Below are 21,228 nucleotides of genomic sequence, written 5' to 3'. Positions count from 1 at the left end.
TCTCTCTCTGTCTCTGTCTCATCTGTGTCTCTTCCTGTCTCTGTCTCTCTGTCTCTCTCCCTCTCTCTTTTGGTGTGTGTGTGTGCTTGTGAGTAAAAGTTCCTGCCCATAGTGGAACAGGAACACTGGGATTACAAGTCTCTCTAAAAGCTGGGGATTGGAAGTCAATTACTGTTTTCTTCCTGTGCACTAGGCACTGGCAGTCATTGAACAACTGACTCTATCCCTACTCATTTTTCTTGATGTGTTTTCCCTGCATCTTCCACGCCACCTCCCATCTCTCTCTCAAGGCCCTGTCTCCATCCATGCTCACCTACGTGAACTATGTCAACAAGCCTCTACTCCAGGGTTCCCATTAATTTAACAAAGTCAGACTATGGGGAGGCAGTCAATTGACAGGAGTTCAGTCCTGTGTGCTCTTTGCTAAACAAGTCCTCTCTGGATTCTGGTGCTGCCTCTCCTCTCATGTGAGTCCAGGCTCTAACGGCAGTCCTTTCTGGGTCCATATACTTGTCTCCTATGGCTAATTACTTTATTGATATCTTTTCTATAATTCAGCTCAAGTGGACCATCTGATTCCTGCTCAGACACTTGGGATATTGATCAAGTCAACATCCTCTGCAGCGTTTATAGGGAGGAGGAGCTTGAAGGTTCAAGTTGTTCCAGAAACTTGGCTGAGGTAGTGTCTTAAGGTTTTACTGCTCTGAACAGACACCATGACCAAGGCAACTCTTCTAAAGGAAAACATTTAATTGGGGAAGGCTTACAGGTTCAGAGGTTCGGTCCATTATCATCAAGGCAGGAACATGGCAGCATCCAGGCAGGCATGGTGCAGGAGGAGCTTGAGAGGCTCTCCTTCATCGAAAGGCTGGTAACAGAATACTGGCTTTCAAGCAGCTAGGACTAGGGCATTAAAGCCCATGCCCACAGTGACACACCTATTACAACAAGGCCACACCCACTCCAACAAGGCCACACCCACTTCAACAAGGCCACACCCACTCCAACAAGGCCACACCCACTCCAACAAGGTCACACCCACTCCAACAAGACCACACCTCCTAATAGTGCCACTCCCTGGGCTAAGCATAGACAAACCATCACAGGTAGTATAGAGAATGACTGAAGGGGTCATGTCTTGTACTTTGTGTGCAGCTCTCATGTTCTGTGAGGTGACTGATGACAGGTCCCATGGTCCTGTGTAACCTGGTGGCCAGGAGGAGGTATAGTCCAGCTATCCTGGCTTTGCACAACATAGTTGTCCACCTTGCTGCACAGGGACAATGTACCATGGGATGAAGACTTCAGCACAGCTCAGTGGGTCACCTGAAACCAGAATTGAACTCCTCAGGTTGAAGGGCGTGACTGAATGATTGAGAAACCACCGTACCACAGACGACTGTCTTTGCTTTGTCGGCTGCTTGGCACCTGACCAAGGAATTCTGATTTCCTTCGAGTGTTTTCTTAAATCTGTGGCAATCTAATAGACACTAAAGACAAACAGGTTTTCTGTGTAAAGAAACACTTACACAGAGGGAAAACCTAATACCATTGTGCTGCTAACAGAACAAAGCAATAAAATGACTTCTAATGACAGGCTGCTGCACCCAGAGGTCAGGGCTTCCTTCCCTCAGCCATCACCAGAGATGCTTCGTCGTCCTGCAGTAGATGGGAAATGACACAGAGACCCACAACTGGACAATGGACAGAGAGTGAGTGATGCTGGGGCATTCAGTTCTAAACGGGACGCCTTTATCAAACCCTTTCCCTCTGGGCTAGGATCTATGGGGACAAGGAAGAGGAAGAGAGGAAGAGAGAAAGGCTGTCAATCCAGAGGTGACAGATGACTCCATGGAAACAGTGTCTTCCAGACGGCACAGGTCGCACACACGTAGGAACTCACAGACACTGTGGCAGTATGCACAGGGCCTGCACCTGTCCAACTCAGTGCTGGGAGGGGGGAGTGGCCACAAGGTCCCACCCCTAAGCAAGAAGCTATTTGCAGTTGATACCTGCTAGAAGAGGGGAGATCTGCTTTCTCTTATGGAGTGATCCTGGTTATACTAATCATGACTCAGGGCATGCCCCATGACCTGGAGTAGCTGATCAACACAAAACCAACTCAGTGTTATTTCTGGGGACTTTTTTTTACTTTGTTTTGACTTCTTTTTGTTGTGTTTGTCGTCATATTGGTTGGTTCTGAGTTTTATTTTTATGGTTTGGGCATCTCTCTGTCTCTGTCTCTCTCTCTCTCTTTGTGTGTGTCTTGTTTCATTTTTTGTTTTTCAGGGTTTTTTTTCCTTTTTGAGAGGATTGGAGAAAACAAACAACTCTGGTGTGGGTAGGGAGATGAGGTCAATCTGGGAGGTGTTGGGGGAATGCAAAACACTATCAAAATATATTGTATGTTTTTTAATAAAAATAGAAATGATTAGACTGATAAAACCTACTTGTCTCATTCAAAATGAAATAAAACTAATATTAGTCAACTGGCTGCAATACGTCGGGCACTGAGATAGTATCGTCTTCATATACAATGTCAGGGAGACACTCCTACCTTACAGATGAGAATATTGCATTGTGAAGAGATCCAGAAACTTACAGAAGTCTTCCAGCTACGAGTAGCGGGACTGAAATCTAGATCCCAGCCTTTGCTGTGATGTGAGACGCTATAGGCCTGTGGCTTAGTCCTCTTCCCTGGATGTGTGCCCTCAGCCATTAGCAGCACATTGGCAGTCACCCCTACTATATACAGTTCTCCTTTCCTTTCTCCCCCAGCCTTTCCTCGGAGGGTGGGCTCCTTTCCTTGCTTGATCTTCTGTAGGTTTAAAATGACTGAATCTTGGTATTGTCCAGTGCTCTTGTTTATTTATTTTTTTAATGGAGAGAGCAAGCTGTCACTGAATGCTGAAAGCAATGGATCTGTGTTTAAGAGACACCAAGATTTCCTCCCCAACACAAAGGTATTTCCAGTTATTCTCCTGCCTTCAAGTGAACGGCAGATGTCACAGAATCCTGGCTGTTTATTGGAAACCTTTACCATGGCTTCATTGTGTTTTTGTCACCAGGGGAGAACTTACTGTCTTCCTGTGTTTTATTTTTCCAGATCTGAGACCACTTCACGCAAATGTACTGATCACCAGGTACGGCAACAGCGTCCAGTGGGTCTTGTCAATTGCTCTCATCAAGCCTGTATTGTCCGTCTGGTTACTGAGAGCTATGGCATTTAGCATAATTGATAATCTCACCACTCATCTATCAGATTTTAGAATAATGATCTGAAACTTTCTATAAACTGTTTATGATTCCTCGAGACAGCAAGTTTCCTGCAGAATCCTTCACGTGTTCCACATCATTACTGAGCAGAAGGTGTAGAGCATTCCCATGCACCCCCAGCCGAGCAGGGACAATTGCTCCCAATGGCATTGGTGTGATTATCAATAATCCTATATCATAAGCCTATATCGCCATTTCATCTGAAGTTCAGAACTCACACCGGGGCTCTTTCCTGGTGCTGCATGTGATATGGGTTTGAGAAAATACATGATAGCATGTCTGTACCGTTACACCATTAAACAGAAGCGTTCCCCTCGCTTAGTGACCGTATCTGTTCTGTCCGCCCTACATTCTCCCTGCTCCTGCTGAGAGCCACCGATCCTTCTTCTCCATCCATGGTTTTTCCATCTTACAGTGTCTTAGATCTGGGCTCAAACGCCATGTGTTTTTATCAAATCAGTTTCTTTTCTTTCCGTAGGAAGCATTCATGAGTCACCCATATCTTTGGATGGCTCGATAGCTCATTCCTTTTTATGCTAGTAATATTCCATTGTTTGACTTCACCATAGCCTATTTAACCACGTGCCTCCTGAAGGGTGTGCTGGCTGCTTCTGGGTTCCGGCAGTTATGAATAGCCCTGTGATGAGCATACACGAGCTGGGTTTTATGGACAGAGTTCCATACCTTCCGGTAAACACAAGAGAACTTGATTGGTGGCTGTGGTGTTTTGATTATGTCCGCTTTTCGGGGCTGTTTTGTCTTTAATCTTTAGGAGAGTTCATGTTTAGTGTTAGGCGGCATGCTCTGGAGAAGCAGACAAGAGAAGCACATAACATAACTTCATGTTTAGTGTTAAGCGTGCGCTGCTTCTCCAGAGCACGACGCCATTAGTTTTGCATGTGTTCGTTCCTCTCGGGTTACAGCTCCACCCATCGCCCATGGTGAGCATGTCTGTGCCTAGGTTTCGGTCATCTTCACAGCTCTAAACACTACTGTACTTTAATATTTGATTTCCTATACCATGAGGCAGAAAAGGCACTTTCATGTGCATAGTTGTCAACTAAATACGGTATTTGGTGAGGTGTCAGTTGAAACCTGCCATCTTTCATCTGAGTGTTCCTTTTCCATCATAGTTGTCCAGTGGCTGGGTTATCTGCAGGACCATCTCCTCCCTGAAGCAGGAATGTGAGCATTTTTTTTTTCCTTCTTGCCTTGCTCCCAGCCCTTAGCTCAGGGACATAAGAGTCCAGGCTTATTTAGTAAAAGCATGAGGGTTGTGAATGTGGACAGTGCTATTGTAATAAACGAAGCAGCTGTTGATGACCGTATTGGCCAGTGGTAATTTACTCTACCTCACCACATTTCAAGTTATTTACCTCTGAAGTGAGGAGGGTGATAGACTAAGTTTTCTGGCAGTTTTGAGAATTACGCTGTAAAAAACAAAAATGCCATTAGCACAGTGTGAGGAATCTAGGAGGTATCACTAAAGAGCAAAGCAAATTCGTCCACAGCAGGATCGGGAAAAGCATTGTGCTGTGCACAGAGCAAACGTCGTCTGTTTCAGTGTGTACTGTCCGGCTATATTAAACCTGATTATAGTTCCTGCTAACTGACTGTATTTCATATTGTGAGAATCTGCTACAGGTGACTTCTAATAATTACAGCCATCACACAGCCCAGACATGCATCATGGTCGCCACATACCAGGAGTGTCGTGCATTAAAGCCACTCTGCATGTGAATGTCACACACTACATCTACCATGAGCTGTGTTATGCTTTCTTTCTCTCACAGATAAAGAATTCGAAGCGCAGACAATTCCAGCCACTCACACAACCCCACCCCACCCGACCCCTCTCCCTGCCTCAGCAAGAATTAGAAACTGTTCAGGTTTAACTGCAAACACAAAGTGCTTTCTATTTATGACCAATTACATCAAATCTGCTAAAAATTACTTCTTGTCTGCATGTTTTTAGATTTTTGTCCCCCTAGAATAATTCAATTCGTACAAAAGAAGACGGTTATGTTAACTAAACTCTGTTTGCTTTGCGTGGTCCTTGTGGACATGTCTACCACGTGACTCCTGTGGATGTGAGCTATGTGTGCTGGATCAATGAGTTTTGAAGTTCTTGGGCCTCTGTCTAGATTAGTAAAACAAGGGTTCAGGCAGGCACCCGTGATTAGTTTTGGATTGGCTTCCTAGGGTAGCAGTCTTATCATGTCAGACCTGGTCAGGGATGCCTTCCACAGTGGACCAGAGATGCAGGATGGATGCATTTGCTCCTTACCCCCCTGCTCAGCACGAATCTAGAGACCAGACTCAATGTGACGAAGCTTCCCACTGCATGCTGTGGGCGGTTTGTGTTTCCGGCAATGAAGACAGGGCATCTGAGACCGTGTTCCTCATCTTGCTGTGCTCACAAGAGTCCAGCAGAGGAAGACTTTAGAGAGGACCTCGAGAGGGGATGCCTCAGAAGGTGCTTGGAACTGCACCTGTCCCCAATGCAGGCAGTCGCAACATGACAGATGCTGTTCTGAGGGAGTCTGTCAGCCTCAGTCGCTGGCAAGGCTGAGGAGAGCAGCAGTCGCTCTCTCGCTCGCTCGGCTTTCTATTTCAGTCACCGTCTGAAAATGTGCTCTGTGCAGCCTGGGCACAGCGTTCCCCCCAAGAGCTCCGTTTCTTGTCCTAGATTTTCTTTTTTAAAACCTCCTAGAGGCAGAAATATTTCTCCTGCCTATATTGCTCTACATCTCCTCCTATCAAAGACATATTCTAGCAGTCATACAACTGGAGGCGGTAAGTGCGCCATCATTACTGAGGGGCTACTGGCCCAAGTGACCTTTGCCCTCATGCTTTGTGCCAGCCCCCATCTGGGGTCTGCCTGCCATCATTGTCCAGAAGATATTTGATGAGGCATTTTTAGGATTCTGTACATCTGCAAGTCTGACTCTGCTCCAGCCCCGCTGTTTCTTACTTCCTTTATCTGCTTATTGGATTGCCATTAGCTGTCTTGATAAAGTGTTCAACTATAAATACAATTTATGGATTTCAGAAGTGTAAGTCATGGCTCATGTCATTATTCATTTCCAGGCAGGACTTTAGCTGCCTGTACGTTTCAGTAAATACCCACTTCCATGTCCCACACAGAGCAAGGGAATATATTTCCCACCAACTTTCCTCTAGATTTCCATGCCAAAGAGGCCAGAATAGAATCTGTTGCTGGATTTTGTCCCTTTTTATTTTTAAATCTTTAGGAATAGAGGGTATGACTTTGGAATAAGTATGATATTTCCTCCACAGAGATTTGTGTGTTCATGATGAACATGATCCAAAGAACACTTTAAAAATATTCCAGGCAACGAGGTCTCAATGTGCACTAGTGAAGTTCTAGACAAGAACGCACGAAGTGAAGAATCCTGGGAGAGCTTACAAGAACACAGGAAGTGAAGGGTCCTGAAGAGCATGCAAGAACGCAGGAAGTGAAGGATCCTGGGAGAGCTTACAAGAACACAGGAAGGGAAGGATGCTGGGAGAGCATACAAGAACACGGGAAGTGAAGGATTCTGGGAGAGCATACAAGAACGCAGGAAGTGAAGGATCCTGGGAGAGCTTACAAGAACACAGGAAGGGAAGGATGCTGGGAGAGCATACAAGAACACGGGAAGTGAAGGATTCTGGGAGAGCATACAAGAACGCAGGAAGTGAAGGATCCTGGGAGAGCTTACAAGAACACAGGAAGTGAAGGATCCTGGGAGAGCTTACATCTAAGGAGTGTAACACTCGCCTAAGATGAGCAGTGTTTTTAAGCAGTTCACATCTTTGAGTTTTTTCCTTTATTTTTATTTTGTGTGTTTGAGTGTTTTGCCTACATGCAGCCCTGTGCAACATGTGCACTTGAGGTACCCACGGAGGCCAGAAGAGGGCGTCGGATCCCCTGGAATTAGAGTTACATATAGTCCTGAGCTGCCATCTGGGTGCTAGAAAAGGCACTTTGGTCCTATGCAAGAGCAGCCAGTGCTCTTAACCTCTAAGCCATCTCTCAGGCCCCTCTTTCTGAGTTCACGAGTTAGAATTTAAGAGTTTGGGTTCCAGCTGTGGGAAGTGGCATTTGACACAGACAAAACCTACCTTTGCCTGGATGGAGACTCAGAGTTCCAGAAAATGCCTCTTTTACTTGTTCTTAAATGGCTTGTGCCACCTTACCCTCTGCATGAAGGTTCCCTCCTGGGCTAACTCGCACTCCTATCAGAGATATTGTTCTGGAATATGATAGAGGAACTAAGAGAGAGGCTAAAGGACCTCAGGAGGCTGCAGACTCTGCAAACTCCTTGGCACTCGCTGTTTGTAAGACCCTTACCTGGCCCTTATGACAGTGCTGGGGAGAGCTGCTTTGCCTGGGTGCCACACAGATGTTCTCCTGTCTGCTGCATCCCGGTCCCCGTCCCACACACAATGTAGCTTTTGAAGAGGGAGCCTTTGAAGTGTGTGTCACACAGAGACACAGAAAGAACATCCACAAAGGGCTTGTCTGTGTGCCCTTAAGAAAACAAAATACTAAAATACACTCGCAAGCTCTCCATTCAAATGTCTCAAAAATTCCTGAGTAGCCGTTTTCTCAGTATTTGAATTAGAGGAGGCAAATCCCCATCAACTGCCCTGTGACTCCTTCCAAAGCCCAAGACGATGACAGCTCTCAACTCCTGGAAGGAAGTTCACACGGTACCCAGCGGATGGCAAGGCTGTGGCATATTAGAAGCCACACGAAAACTTGCCTACCACAGGGGTACTAAGGTTTAGACTATTGGGTAATGAAATACATTACAAGAGGTTGAAATTATGTTAGAGACATTGTTTGGCACAGATATCCACCTTATATGGATAGACAATAGATAACACCCTCCAAAGAGACCTGCAGCCTGTTCCGCCCCAGGCTGCCAGTGGCTGGGTTCCCCTAGGTCTCCTTTGTGCTCACATTCTGAAGCTTCCTTCACCCTCTCCTTTCCGTGTCTCCAAAGCACTCTTTCTTTGCAGGCCGTTCTAGTGGTTCATTCTTCACACATTTACAGAGCTTCCTGGGAGTTGTCAAAAGTGCGCTGAGATGCCTGCAGAGCGAAGGATATCGTGTTGCCCGCAGAGGTTAGTTCGTTATTGAGCGAGATTAGGGGGCATGAGAAACGGCCCCTATTGGTAAACACTTCACTGGCCATAAGCCACCATGTAGCAGAGCAGGACCACAGAAACGGAATGATGGGGCAAAGTCAGAGCAGGATTAGGAAAGTCTGGGCGTTTTTAGTTAGATTCTGTAAGTGCAAGAGCACACTTTAAAAGTGCCTCCCGTTACCCAGGGTGAGGCTCCTCAGTTACTTTGCTTTCTCCCTCTGGCTACACCGATACTGTGTATTAATACACAGGGTACAGACAAAGGGAGTGCGAGCATTCAGTGGGTGCCTGTTGCATGGTGCTCACTACATGGTGCCTGCCAGATATATGTCATGTGAACTTTCTGCTCAGACACTTGGAGGTCAGCTGCCCCGGGTCATGCTCCTATCAAAGATGTGTCTATGCTGTGTGCATGAGTGTGAATGTGAGTGTAAGAGTGAGAATGTGTGTGTTCAGTGTGTGTGTGTGTGTGTGAGTGTGTATGTGTGCGTGAGTGTGAATGTGAGTGTAAGAGTGAGAATGTGTGTGTTCAGTGTGTGTGTGTGAGTGTGTGTGCTGTATTGTGCTATGTGTGTGCTGTGTGCATGAGTATGAATGTGAGTGTGAGAATGTGTGTGCTCAGTGTGTGTGTGTGTGTGTGTGTATGAGTGAATGTGAGTGTAAGAGTATGTGTGTATGTGTGTGAGCCTCCTGACACATCTATGGAATGAATGCCACAGAACTATCCCTGCATTTTGTTTATGTCTACATAAAGGTACATTTTACTTATATACCGCCCCCACCCCCCCACTCCCCCACCCCCACCCCCCGCAGCTGTTGTCTCACTTCCTGGTGAGGAATTACATACAATGACCCTGAGTATAAAGACATTCTCGCTTTCTTTATCAGGGGCAACTTCAGAATTCCTGACCCTCTTTAGATGACCATCTCATTTATCCATTTGGGAAGAGGGTGAGGTCACCAGTGCCTGTGCAGAGGAGGTGAGGCCAGAGACAGTGCTAAGTGAAAGAGGCTCTTCCTACACCCAAGCCTCACAGTGTTACTTGTACCTAGCAGATGAGCGGGACCATGCCAAAGAGGAAGGAGAAGGCTTGAGCTTTCCCCCTTTCATGCCTTATTTAGTTTTCCAAGAATCTCTTCTCCAGAGGAAAGAGAAAGGTTTCACTGACAGACTAGTCCAGGCTCCCCCATCAAACAGAGAGATTCTGGCCTGTACTAGTTTTCATGAGTGGAAAGTACCTTTCCCTAACCAATACATTTTTTAAAAATTTCAACAGAAGAAAGTTGCCAAGGAGCTAAAGGGATCTGCAACCCTATAGGTGGAACAACATTATGAACTAACCAGTACCCCGGAGCTCTTGACTCTAGCTGCATATATATCAAAAGATGGCCTAGTCGGCCATCACTGGAAAGAGAGGCCCATTGGACTTGCAAACTTTATATGCCCCAGTACAGGGGAACACCAGGGCCAAAAAGGGGGAGTGGGCGGGCAGGGGAGTGGGGGTCGGTGGATATGGGGGACTTTTGGTATAGCATTGGAAATGTAAATGAGTTAAATACCTAATAAAAATGGAAAAAAAACAGAAAACAAAAAAAACAAAACAAAACAAAAAAAAAATTTCAACAGAAATACTCTAGGGGTTTGATAAAACAATGGTCTGTGAGGCATCACCCTTTCATGCACTGGTGTTCTGTTTTCTCCAGAGTGAGTGTATGTGTGTGCATGTGCATGTGTGTACCTGTTTATGTATGTACACATGTGTATGCATGTATGTGCATAGATGTATATGTATGTATATGGGTGTGTACATATGAATGTGTATGTGTATATTGTGTATGTGTGCCTGTGCATGTGTGCATGTGTACATGTTTATGCATGTATACATGTGTATGCATGTATGCGCATAGATGTGTATATGTGTATATGGGTGTGTACATGTGTATTGTGTACATGTGTGTATGTTTGTCTGTCTGTGCAGTGTCATGTGTGTGCATGTGTGCATGCATGTGTGTGTGTGGTATTGGGAGGGGCTGTTAATATCACCTTCTAGCCTTTGTTTAAATTGAGCAGCCCAGATCTGCTGAATCAACCCTTTCCTGCCCACACCATCGTGTCCCTGGAGCTTATTTGCAACACTGTTATAGAGATCCTGTTTCTTTCTGGACTCAGCTGCATGGCTCCTCTGCTCAGCTCCTCCACGATGCACAGCCTCCAGGACCTGGACCTGGAGGCTGTCATGTTAGCCAGTTTTCATTAAAAACAAACAAACAAACAAACAAACAAACAAACAAACAAACAATACCTGGAACAGTCAGCCTAAGGAGAAAAGTTAGTGTGGTGTAGAGTTTTAAGTGTTAATGGCATGGTTTGTGTCAATTGTTTTGACAAAGTAGCTCATCACAATGAGTGGATAGCTAGACCCCACCCACATCCTGGTGGGAGATAAAATGGAGAGCAAGGAGGAGAGGGGACCCCAGTCTCTTGAAGGACACACCCTAGATACCTAATGTCTTAAAGGTCCCATTACCTCAATTTCACAGAGCCGGGGACTAAGCCTTCAACATGGCCTTTGGGGAATATTCCAGACACAGATAAGGCACCTAGCATTCTGATGTTCCCTCTCCTCTCTCTCCTGTGTCCCTTGCTCACACTGGCCTACCTGCCCAGTCTCCTTCCTGTTCCTCAAAAACGCTGACACACTGCCATCTCAGGGTACTTGTCCCCTTGGCTCCATGTCCCCTTGGGATATGCATATGATCATTTCCCTTGCTTGCTGTAAAATGTGACAAATTACAGAATGAAGAGCTCCTCCAAACGTGGACTCTGTCTTGCCATAGGTCGATGTAGAGCCCTCAGGAGGCTCTGCAGTCACAAACTGGGGAACACTGGTATTGTGGCCATGGGTGTGGGCATAGGATGGCATTTGGACAAAAATACTTATATTTGTATTAATTATATTTTATTATATTAATTAATTAATTATATTTTATTAGTCTTTATAGCAACTGAGTGCAAGCAACCTTCACCAGGCATAGCACAGGTCCTTGGTGCTTACTCAAAAAGAGCATTAGAAACCAAGGCAGGTGTTAGTGCCCTGCCCAAGCACCATAAAGACTGCAGCTCTGGAAAGGTGGACTGCTGGATAAGAGAAAGGCCCAGCGATTAGCAGTGATCTCAAAGAGAAGGGCCATGGGGCTGTGCAGGGCCTGGAGCTCTGCAGGCCATTGGAGCATTGCAGACACTCATAATTTCTAACAAGTTCTTTCTTCTGACGACGTTTGGCCATTATGTAAAAACCACAATGACTGCTAATATTTCCTTAAAATTAAGCTTTTATCCCTTAAATGCAGAACAGCCACATGAAAGGAAGTCCCCTTGTGCAGAGGAACAGCAGGCTTTCCCTAACCCAGCTGTGTGCCTCTCCTCTTCCTCAGACTGAGACCTTGCCTCTGCATCTGTGAGCACAGCTGGGTTTGGGGAAGGTACATGGCTTGGCCCTGAGGGAACAGGCTACAGTAGATGCCATTCATGTTTCTCTTGTACCTGCCCTTATTACAGGGCAGAGGAGGAACATGCTAGGGTGGATATAAAAGGGAAGACTTGACGTTCTCTCTTGCATTTTTAACCCCAGCCTGCAGTGTACTCTAAAACTATCTTAGATGCTTGGATTTCATATGCTGGTGTGCACATGGCTTAAGCATGGTGGTCACTCTATTAGTCAGAACTTGCTATTTTTATGACCAGACACCTCAGTGAAATGGCCTAGACGGGAAACTGTATTCTGTGTCCTTGTCTCAGCCTGTTCTGGTGGGGATGGTGTGCTGGGCAGAGATGATCACTTCATAGTAGCCAAGAAGGAGAAGGGGAGGGGAAGGGGAGGGGGAGAGGGAGAGGGAGAGGGAGAGGGAGAGGGAGAGGGAGAGGGAGAGGGAGAGGGAGAGGGAGAGAGAGACAGAGACAGAGACAGAGACAGAGGCAGAGAGGCAGAGAGAGACAGAGAGACAGAAACAGAGACACAGAGAGACAGAGAGTGAGCCCTGCTCTATTGGCTTACCCCTTTTCACCCTTCTGTGCCACCCTGTGCCACCTCCATCCTGTCTGGTGGCACAAGCCTTCCCATTTTAGTTAACTGTCCTTCTAAACACCTATAGGGCATGCCCAGAAGTGTGCTTTATCAATATTCTAGGCACTTTCCAATCTAATCAAGTTGACAATCAAGTCATCACAATCATCTACCAATCTGTGTTAGAGCCCAGGACCGCCTATTGTTCCCATGGGAACAGTGTTGTGTTTGGAAGCAAAGTTGTAGTTGCTGGAAAGCAGGACCTTATGCAGTCTGTGGTGTTTATGACCTCTGGGGTGGGTGATGTTGATGTCAAACTCTGATTCTTGCAGGTAGGACTGGGCCCGGGATGTCGTAAAGCAGTGGGGAAGGAAGTATCCCTCTCAGGAGGTGATGGAGAGTGTGGGCTGAATGACGGGTGGGTTGCAGAGCCTAGAACCCAACCTCCGGTGAGGGATGTCTCCACTTACCCTCACTGTAAGTTGAAGAAAATAAGCAAGTACTCGTGGTCGCTTATGCTCTTCCAGCTTAGATGGAAGTCCCTCCAAGCTTTGACTTTCTGCCTTTCATCTCCAATACTTTCAGAGTTCAATGGCCTCAACAGGAAGACCAGAGTCTCTGTGCTTAGGCTGGCTGGTCTAACTCCCTTCTTCCAGATGGCTGTTGAGTGTGTCCTGGCGGATTCTAACTAGACTAGTCTGTCCCAACCCCAGGCTGAGCTTGTTAGCCATTTCCTGCAGCAGGTAGGGCATGGTAGAGATGCCACTGTCTAGGAGGGAATCCTCAAAGGAGGAGTTTCAGTTCCTAATGAACTCAGTTGCGAACTTCTAGAATGGCATCCAAGCTTTGGCTGCAGAACAGCAAGCCTGGACCTACATGTTGCTCAAGCCCTTGAAATGGCTTGGCATCAGGTAATGTGCACATCTGGGCGTGCAGCTGGATTCAGGGTTTCCAGTAGACTTTGTCATTTGGCTCATTCTTAGGTCTGTTAGCACCAGCTGGGGCTCAGGAAGGCTACGTACAGCACATCTTTCCTCAGAGGGAAACTCTTAGCCTGTCAACACCCACAGCCCAGAATGGGAGATGGGGTGGGTGGAGAGAATATTGCAATGAGAGCAGCACAACATATCCAGTTGCTCATTGACTGTGAGATGATACTCTTGGTCCACATGATGCTACAGGGCCCAGGTCAAGAGCAACTGGATGTGATCACTGCTCACAAGACCTGGCTGCTTCTGGTCTTCCCATGGCTACCTCAGGGGCACCAAGTCACCCAGGCTACAGATGCAACATGGCCAGATGAAGCCACTCCCATTCTCTGCTCCTACTTGCTTAGGACCTGTGACTTCTGGGTGATAAGGACATCACACACATTGATTTGTCTAACTTTAAACAACTCAGTAATGTATCATTCTTAATTTTCGAGTGAAGATGACTAAGCCCAGAATCCTTAGCGGAGAACAGCTAGGAAGTGGACAGACAAAATCTAGTGTCTGTCCCATCTGACTTAAAGGTTGTGTTCCTCGTGGCTGTCACGCCACGGCTCATGCTCCGCACTCTAAGAAGTCAGAGAGGAGTCCCAGCTGTCAGTTTGGCATCGTGTGGCTGGATTGTCTGCAATACACCTCCATTCATTGCTTTAAGACCCAAGTGTAGATTATGCAGATTAGAAGTTTGCTCTCAGGCTGAGCAAGAGCAATCTAAGACTGATACTGTATGTCAAGAGGTCAGAGGTCAAGAGGTCAGCGCCACAGCCCCCTTCTCATCTGTGTAGTCTAATACAGTTCTTCACAATGTCTTTTGATGAGAGGCAGGACAAAGGACAGCAGGGAGGTGAGGATGTTGGCAGAGTTAACAGGTCAGAGTGCAATGCTAGACCTTTAGGATGATGGACACAGCTTACTCTCACATCCAGGTATCAATACCTGGTCATAGAGCCGTGTGCAGCAATGACACAGACGGAAAACAAGCCTTTATTCTGAGCATTCCTGTTGATGTCTAAAGCATGGTATTAAAGAAGCATAGAGCTCCACTCTTGAGCTTCGCCACATGTCATAACGGCAACTCTGAAATTCAAAAGGGAAAATACAGCAAACTCTGCCTACGTTTCTACTGGGCAAGAGCCACGTTTATTTCTGTAGTAGTAGCTGTTGTTGTTGTTGTAAGTTGTTCTGAGAATCAGAGAGATCGGGTCCCACCTGATAGCACCCAAGCTTTGGGGCCCTGTATTCTCAGAAAGTCAGTTACAATGATGTCAGGGGCCCATTCCTAAGCTGATCTTGATAAGTGGAGGCAACCCATCTTGTCACCAGGATTAGAACAATTTCCCCTTAGACGTCTTGCCTTACGGTTACTCCAGTGACGTTCTATGCTTCCCCTCCCTCTGGCCTATGAAATTCCTTCCGGTATCTCTGGAAGGTTGACATCTTATTAATTAAAGATGTAGGGGGCATGAATCCAGCATGGGCTTTGTAAATCAGTGTAGAAAAATAATCTCCCACGTTACCCTCAAAACGTCAGCAATGGTCACAAGTCCTCTTCTAAATCTGCTTGGAAAGTAGATGAAATTAATAATCTAAAACCCCATCGAAGCTGTGGTCCTGTTATCTGCCAGATATCTGAACTTGCATGTATACGTCTCTTAACCTTTTGAAAACACCCTGGGCCAAGGTGATGGTGGTGAAGGGAGAGGTGCTCACAGGGGCACCAGAGGGTGCTATAGAAAAGGTAGCATCAAATCTAGTTTTCAATCTTGCAAGCTTTTCCTTTCTGACCCTTCTGGCTTTGGGGGGATCCAGTGCCCTCTATGGTTTCCTTCACCTTTTTATTTACTTAAGGAAGAGAAGACAATAACTAAATCCAAACAGTTTGTAAGGGGCAGGGAGAATGTTCTCTTCACATAGCTGACGAGGGAAGCCGGTAGAGTGAATTGACACTCGGTAAACGTATCCTGTGGGGGTCCACAACCCACAGCACTGGGACTTTCTCGGCTGTTTCAGACATACGCTGAGTGGTGGAACAGTGTCACTCAACTGCAAGTTCCCAGCAAAGAGAAACAAATGACCTGGAGAAGGGTGCATTTTGAGATAGCTTTTATCATAGCTCCGGGCAGAGGGATGGATAGCAATGGGAGCTCACACTAAAGAGGTCCCCATGCAGACCTGTAGTTTAGGTCTCCAAAGTGACTTTTAAGGACTTAATTAGATGTAGGTGGAATCAGGAAAAACCTGGTAATGGAATGCAAAGAGGTCCCCTTGGGGATTTAGTTAGGAGTGGAGTAGAGTTGTCTGTCGAGCACTTTGTCCTTTATGACTGTCTGCTAGGTACACACTCAGAGCCCTGCTTCCCTTCTGGATAGCCACCTTGTTAATGGTGGTGAGCATCGGTGGTAACCCGCTTGAAAGCAGGATCTGTGGGCGCTCTCTTCTTTCCTCAGGTGTGGGAGTTTCAGTTCTGATTCTGCTAACTGGAGAGCTTTTAGCCAAAGAGCAAATGTCTGGCGCATCTGAGGGAAATTGTAGTGAAGTCTCCATTTGCCCAGAGTCCCTTTAACGGTGCAGGAGAGCACACGATGTGCTTTTCCCTGATGTCTCATTACTTCAGGCACCAGCCCATCATCAGGACCACGATTGACGTCTTATTAGAGCCATCATTATGTCCTTGACATTATTTTAATAGCAACTGGGAACTTCGGGTAGAAATAAATCACAAGCAAGCAGTCCTGAGTCTGAATTTCTTCTAGGTGACTTCTGGACTCAACTCCATGCCCTCTCTTTGGTTGTAAATGCAATTAAGTGGCTCCTTGTCAGCCAGGACCACTGAGACAGATACTTGTCACAGCTGTGTTCTGTGCATTGGCTGTAACACTGAAGATCCATCCATGATCCGAGCTCCTATATATCAAATATTAAAAGAGTCCCATTAGATGTGATGGGGTGGGAACCCTACCACCGTGTTACCCTCTCACATCAGTATGTAATACATATATCTAAACGCTTCCTTCAGCTGTTGCTGGATGACAGCCGTTGCTACCATTTTGACTTGAACAGGCGGTCTGGGTTTCTGTCTTTCCAAGCTTGACTATCTCAAACATCTCATTTTCAGAAGTTCTCTGCCCTTTCTTTCATTTCTTCTTTCGTTCTCCGGCAACATATGAGGCTTTACTTTTTTTTTTCTTTTTTTCTGCAGCGTGCTGATGCAAACTGCAGATTTTTGGAAATCTGTTCTGTGGCTAGTTTCCTTATACTATAAATATCTCACTTGGCTGCTTTAGAGGTGGATGATTTACAAATTTGGGGAAAATTTAAGTAAAATCAGGCTCCCATTAGTTATGATGGCCAAGAGAGCCAAAATGCTCCAAATCTTGCTTCTGTGAACCTTTCCGTGGAATTTGCCTGAGAAGCAGATAAATCTGTGTGATGACAGTCTATAAATAAGAGATAAATCTATAAATAAGAGACAGCTGTTCCCACCTCAATAAAAACGCACAGCAAGTAGAGTGGTTCATGGGAAAACGCTCTCACCACTTTGAGTCAAGTCAATAGGTTCTCAGGCTTGCACAAACTCACGATCATGGGATGCTTGATTGAAAATCAGTCTTCAGCACCCAAGCTTCTTGCAGGGTGGGTCAGAGAATTCTGCTTTCCCCGATGTTCAGATGACATCGAGCCTCTTGTCTGGGAACCTCACTCTGGGAACTGAGCTAGACCTTTGTTACTTCCAAGAAACAGAATGTTCTTCACTTTCTGGACATTTTCCTTCACTTGGTGACAGTAAAGGAGTTACAAATGAGGGACCAGCAGCACTCAACCCTGCCCAGTGCAAAAGGGGTCTAGATCTGTCCGTGAGAGCTCACAACATGATGGCCATTGACATCCATGGGTTCTGAGAACATCTCCCGTTTCACTGAGGCCAAATGCTTTCTACACAACCCACATTCCACACCCACATAAAGACAGGCAGACTGAGCCTTCTCTACTCTGGTCTCTGTTTCAAAGACAATTAAGACAGTTTATAGGGGTGTGTAAAATAAATCAGAATTCAAAGGGAGACAACTGACAGAAAGTAAGAGGAAATTGAATGTTCTGAAATGAGCGCTGCTGAAAGGCTTGGCACACAGCTAGAGAAGTCACTCACAAATGTAGTCAGAGTGTCCTCCTGTGAATCAGGGAACTGTGATGAGGTCCAGAAAGAGCCTGAAGTCTAAGCCTGTACCTGTTTCTCATGTATTGCATCTTATTAGAACCAGGCAGATCACTGCAATGCCTAGGTTTGAGCTGGTCCCAGTACCCTGGTCCTCACAGCACCCCGGGAGCTTCGAGCTTTCCTTATGGGCATGAAAAGCTTATGGCTGGGCCCCAGAGATAGAAAAGGGAAAGAACACTGTGTGACTTTCTCATTGGTGGTCCATGACTGTCTAGCTGGTCTAGTCTTCTGAAGGTAGCCCATGGTCAGGTGACAGGAGCTGACAAATCAGTCACTCAAGTGCCTATGTGATGAATGAGAAAGAAAGAAGTTCAAAATTATCTCCCATTAGGAAGCAGAAATTGGTTCTCTGGAATCTAACTTCTTGAGTTCTTTGTATATATTGGATATTAGCACACTATCAGATAGAGAATTGGTAAAGATCTTTGCCCAATCTGTTGGTTGCCATTTGTCCTATTGACGGTGTCCTTTGTCTTACAGAAGCTTTGTGATTTTATGAGGCCCCATTTGTCAATTTTTGATCTTAGAGCATAAGCCATTGGTGTTCTGTTCAGGAAACGTTCCCCTGTGCCCATGTGCTCGAGGCTCTTCCCCACTTTCTCTTTTATTAGCTTCAGTGTGTCTTGTTTTATGTAGAGGTTCTTGATCCACTTGTACTTTAATTTTGTACAAGGATATAAGAATGGATCAATTTGCATTCTTTTCATGATAACTGCCAATTGAGCCAGCACCATTTGTTGAAAATGCTGTATTTTTTCCACTGGATCATTTTAGCTCCTTTGTCAAAGATCAAGTGGCCATAGGTGTGTGGGTTCATTTCTTCAATTCTATTCCATTGATCTACCTGCCTGTCACTGTACCAATATCATGCAGGTTTTATCACAATTGCTCTGTAGTACAGCTTGAGGTCAGGGATGGTGATTCCACCAGAGGTTCTTTTATTGCTGAGAATAGTTTTGGCTATCCTAGGTTTTTTTTTTTTCCCAGATGAATTTGCAAATTGCTCTTTCTAACTCTGTGAAGAATTGAGTTGGAATTTTGATGGGGACTGCATTGAATCTGTAGATTGCTTTTGGCAAGATGGCCATTTTTACCATATTAACCCTACCAATCCATGAGCATGGGAGATATTTCCATCTTCTGAGATCTTCTTCAATTTCTTTCTTCAGAGACTTGAAGTTCTTGTCATACAGATCTTTCACTTACTTGGTTAGAGTCACACCAAGGTATTTTATATTATTTGTGACTATTGTGAAGGGTGTTGCTTCCCTAATGTCTTTCTCAGCCTGCTTATAATTTTTGTAGAGGAAGGCCACTAATTTGTTTGAGTTAATTTTATATCTAAAGAACTCAAGAAGTTAGACTCCAGACAACCAAATAACCATATTAAAAATGGGGTACAGAGCTAAACAAAGAATTCTCAACTGAGGAATTCAAATGGCTGAGAAGCACCTAAAGAAATGTTCAACATCCTTAGTCATCAGGAAATGTAAATCAAAACAATGGATTACTACTCAGCTATTAAAAACAATGAATTCATGAAATTCATAGGCAAGTGGATGGAACTAGAAAATATCATCCTGAGTGAGGTAACCCAATCACAAAAGAACACACATGGTATGCACTCACTGATAAGTGGATATTAGCCCAGAAGCTCGGAATACCCAAGATACAATTCACAGACCACATGAGACTCGAGAAGAAGGAAGACCAAAGTGTGGATACTTTGGTCCTTCCTAGAAGGGGGAACAAAATACCCATGGAAGGAGTTATAGAGACAAAGTGTGGAACAGAGACTGAAGGAATGACCATCCAGAGACTGCCCCACCTGGAGATCCATCCCATATACAGTCACCAAACCCAGACACTACTGTGGATGCCAAGTGCCTGTTGATAGACACCTGTTATAGCTGTCTCATGAGAGGTTCTACCACTGCCTAATAAATACAAAGGTGGATGCTCACAGCCAACCATTGGACTGAGCACAGAGTTCCCAATGGGGGAGCTAGAGAAAACCCAAGGAGCTGAAGGGGTTTGCATCCCTATAGGAGGAACAACAATATGAACTAACCAGTACCCCACATAGCTCCCAGGGACTAAACCACCAACCTAAGAGTTCACATGGTGGAATTCATGACTCCAGCTGCATATGTAGCAGAGGATAACCTAGTAGGTCATCAATGGGAGGAGAGGCCCTTGGTCCTGGAAAGGCTCTATGCCCCAGTGTAGGGGAATGCCAGGACCAGGAAGTGGGAGTGGGTGGATTGGCGAGCAGGGGGAGGGGGTTTTCGGAGGAAAAACAAGGAAAGGGGCTAACATTTGAACTGTAAATAAAGAAAGTATCTGACTTTTTAAAAAGGGAAGAAGAAGAAGAAGAAGAAGAAGAAGAAGAAGAAGAAGAAGAAGAAGAAGAAGAAGAAGAAGAAGAAGCAGCAGCAGCGGACATTGTTTCCTTTTCTTCTCCCTGTGTACAAGCTTGCTTTACTAACTGTGGCCTGCGATGCCTCATGCCCCCACTGCCCTCACCCATGCCAACCGGGTGCATTCCCACCTGAACATCCGTACAAATAGCAGCGACGCACCTGAGAGCTGCAGGATGTTCTCTGGGAGCAGATTCAAATTCTGCGTGCACTTGCAAACAACAGCGTTGGGAGCAACCTTCTTCTGAGGATTCTGTCCACGATACTTCCCCTCATCCTCCCCCTCCCACGCTTGTACACTCGCATGTTCTGCTTAACCGATGCGTGCCAGTCTGCACTGAGCTTCGTGCCCTTTGCTTACCACTGCAATGCTTTGGCGTGTAATTTTCAAGCATGCCCGCACGGATAGGCTCTTTAAAATGCCCCTTACTTTAGGAAGTGTTATGTGCACTTTTTCGTTCCAAGTTTGTCTGGTGCGGAAGGACGACCTCAGCACACGCCTCTTGTCTGTTTTCCCTGGAGATGCAATCTTCTCAACCCGTGGAGCATCATGCTGTCAGGGCTGTGATTGATGTACATCACTGGCGTTCTTTGGTTGTAGGGATAAATGAGAATCTTGATCTCATCATGGTTCCCTGATTCATGGGCGGACACATGAGAAATACACGGCGACACATGATAAACACATGACAACACATGATAAACACATGAAGGCACATGATAAACACATGACGAAGCCCCATTCCTAACAGAGGATGAGCCAATTACATAAACAACCAGTGGTGTCTCTGGCCACCAGTTAGGCACATTTTTCAGAATATAGGAGAGAGCAGAAGAATGGATATTCCCAGTCACTGTTGAGGGGAATTACCAACTGTCATAACCTGGAGGGTGAGTTAGGTGGAGTTACTAAATATTTAAATGCAGACACCATGGGAGGAATTTCTTTTCCTTAGATTTATCTACCCAAATATTTTCATTGCCCTCTTAATCATAATATTGAGGGGGAGGAATGATTGAAAACTCCATCAAAAAAATTAAATGAACTGCATGACTCTTGGACTTTTGGAGGGTAGCTATGCAGCCATCTAATGGATATTGGT

General features: G+C 45.6%; 2 long non-coding RNA genes across 8 annotated transcripts in view; one reads left to right on the top strand and one right to left on the bottom strand.

Annotated features, from left to right (window-relative positions):
* The first annotated feature begins 1,697 nt into the window (after window positions 1-1,697).
* Window positions 1,698-21,228, top strand: part of Gm34558 — a 28,545-nt gene continuing 9,014 nt past the window's right edge. The window contains exons 1-2 of the long non-coding RNA XR_003950535.1: window positions 1,698-1,712; window positions 3,107-3,143. This is a non-coding gene — a long non-coding RNA (predicted gene, 34558). The remainder of the gene's footprint in view (window positions 1,713-3,106; window positions 3,144-21,228) is intronic.
* Window positions 14,458-21,228, bottom strand: part of Gm34354 — a 54,957-nt gene continuing 48,186 nt past the window's right edge. For 4 of the 7 annotated variants that reach the window (XR_382523.2, XR_382524.3, XR_382526.3 and 1 more), the window contains 2 exons: window positions 20,556-20,760; window positions 14,458-17,988 (listed from right to left, as the gene is read on the bottom strand). This is a non-coding gene — a long non-coding RNA (predicted gene, 34354). Of the gene's footprint in view, window positions 20,761-21,228 lie in introns of all 7 variants that reach the window. The other 3 variants (XR_382525.3, XR_382527.2, XR_001780970.1) reach the window with 3 other exon arrangements.

The sequence above is a fragment of the Mus musculus genome, chromosome 13 (assembly GCF_000001635.26).
Source record: "Mus musculus strain C57BL/6J chromosome 13, GRCm38.p6 C57BL/6J".
NCBI classification, from domain to species: Eukaryota; Metazoa; Chordata; class Mammalia; order Rodentia; family Muridae; genus Mus; species Mus musculus.
This window is presented reverse-complemented; position numbering and strand designations above follow the sequence as displayed.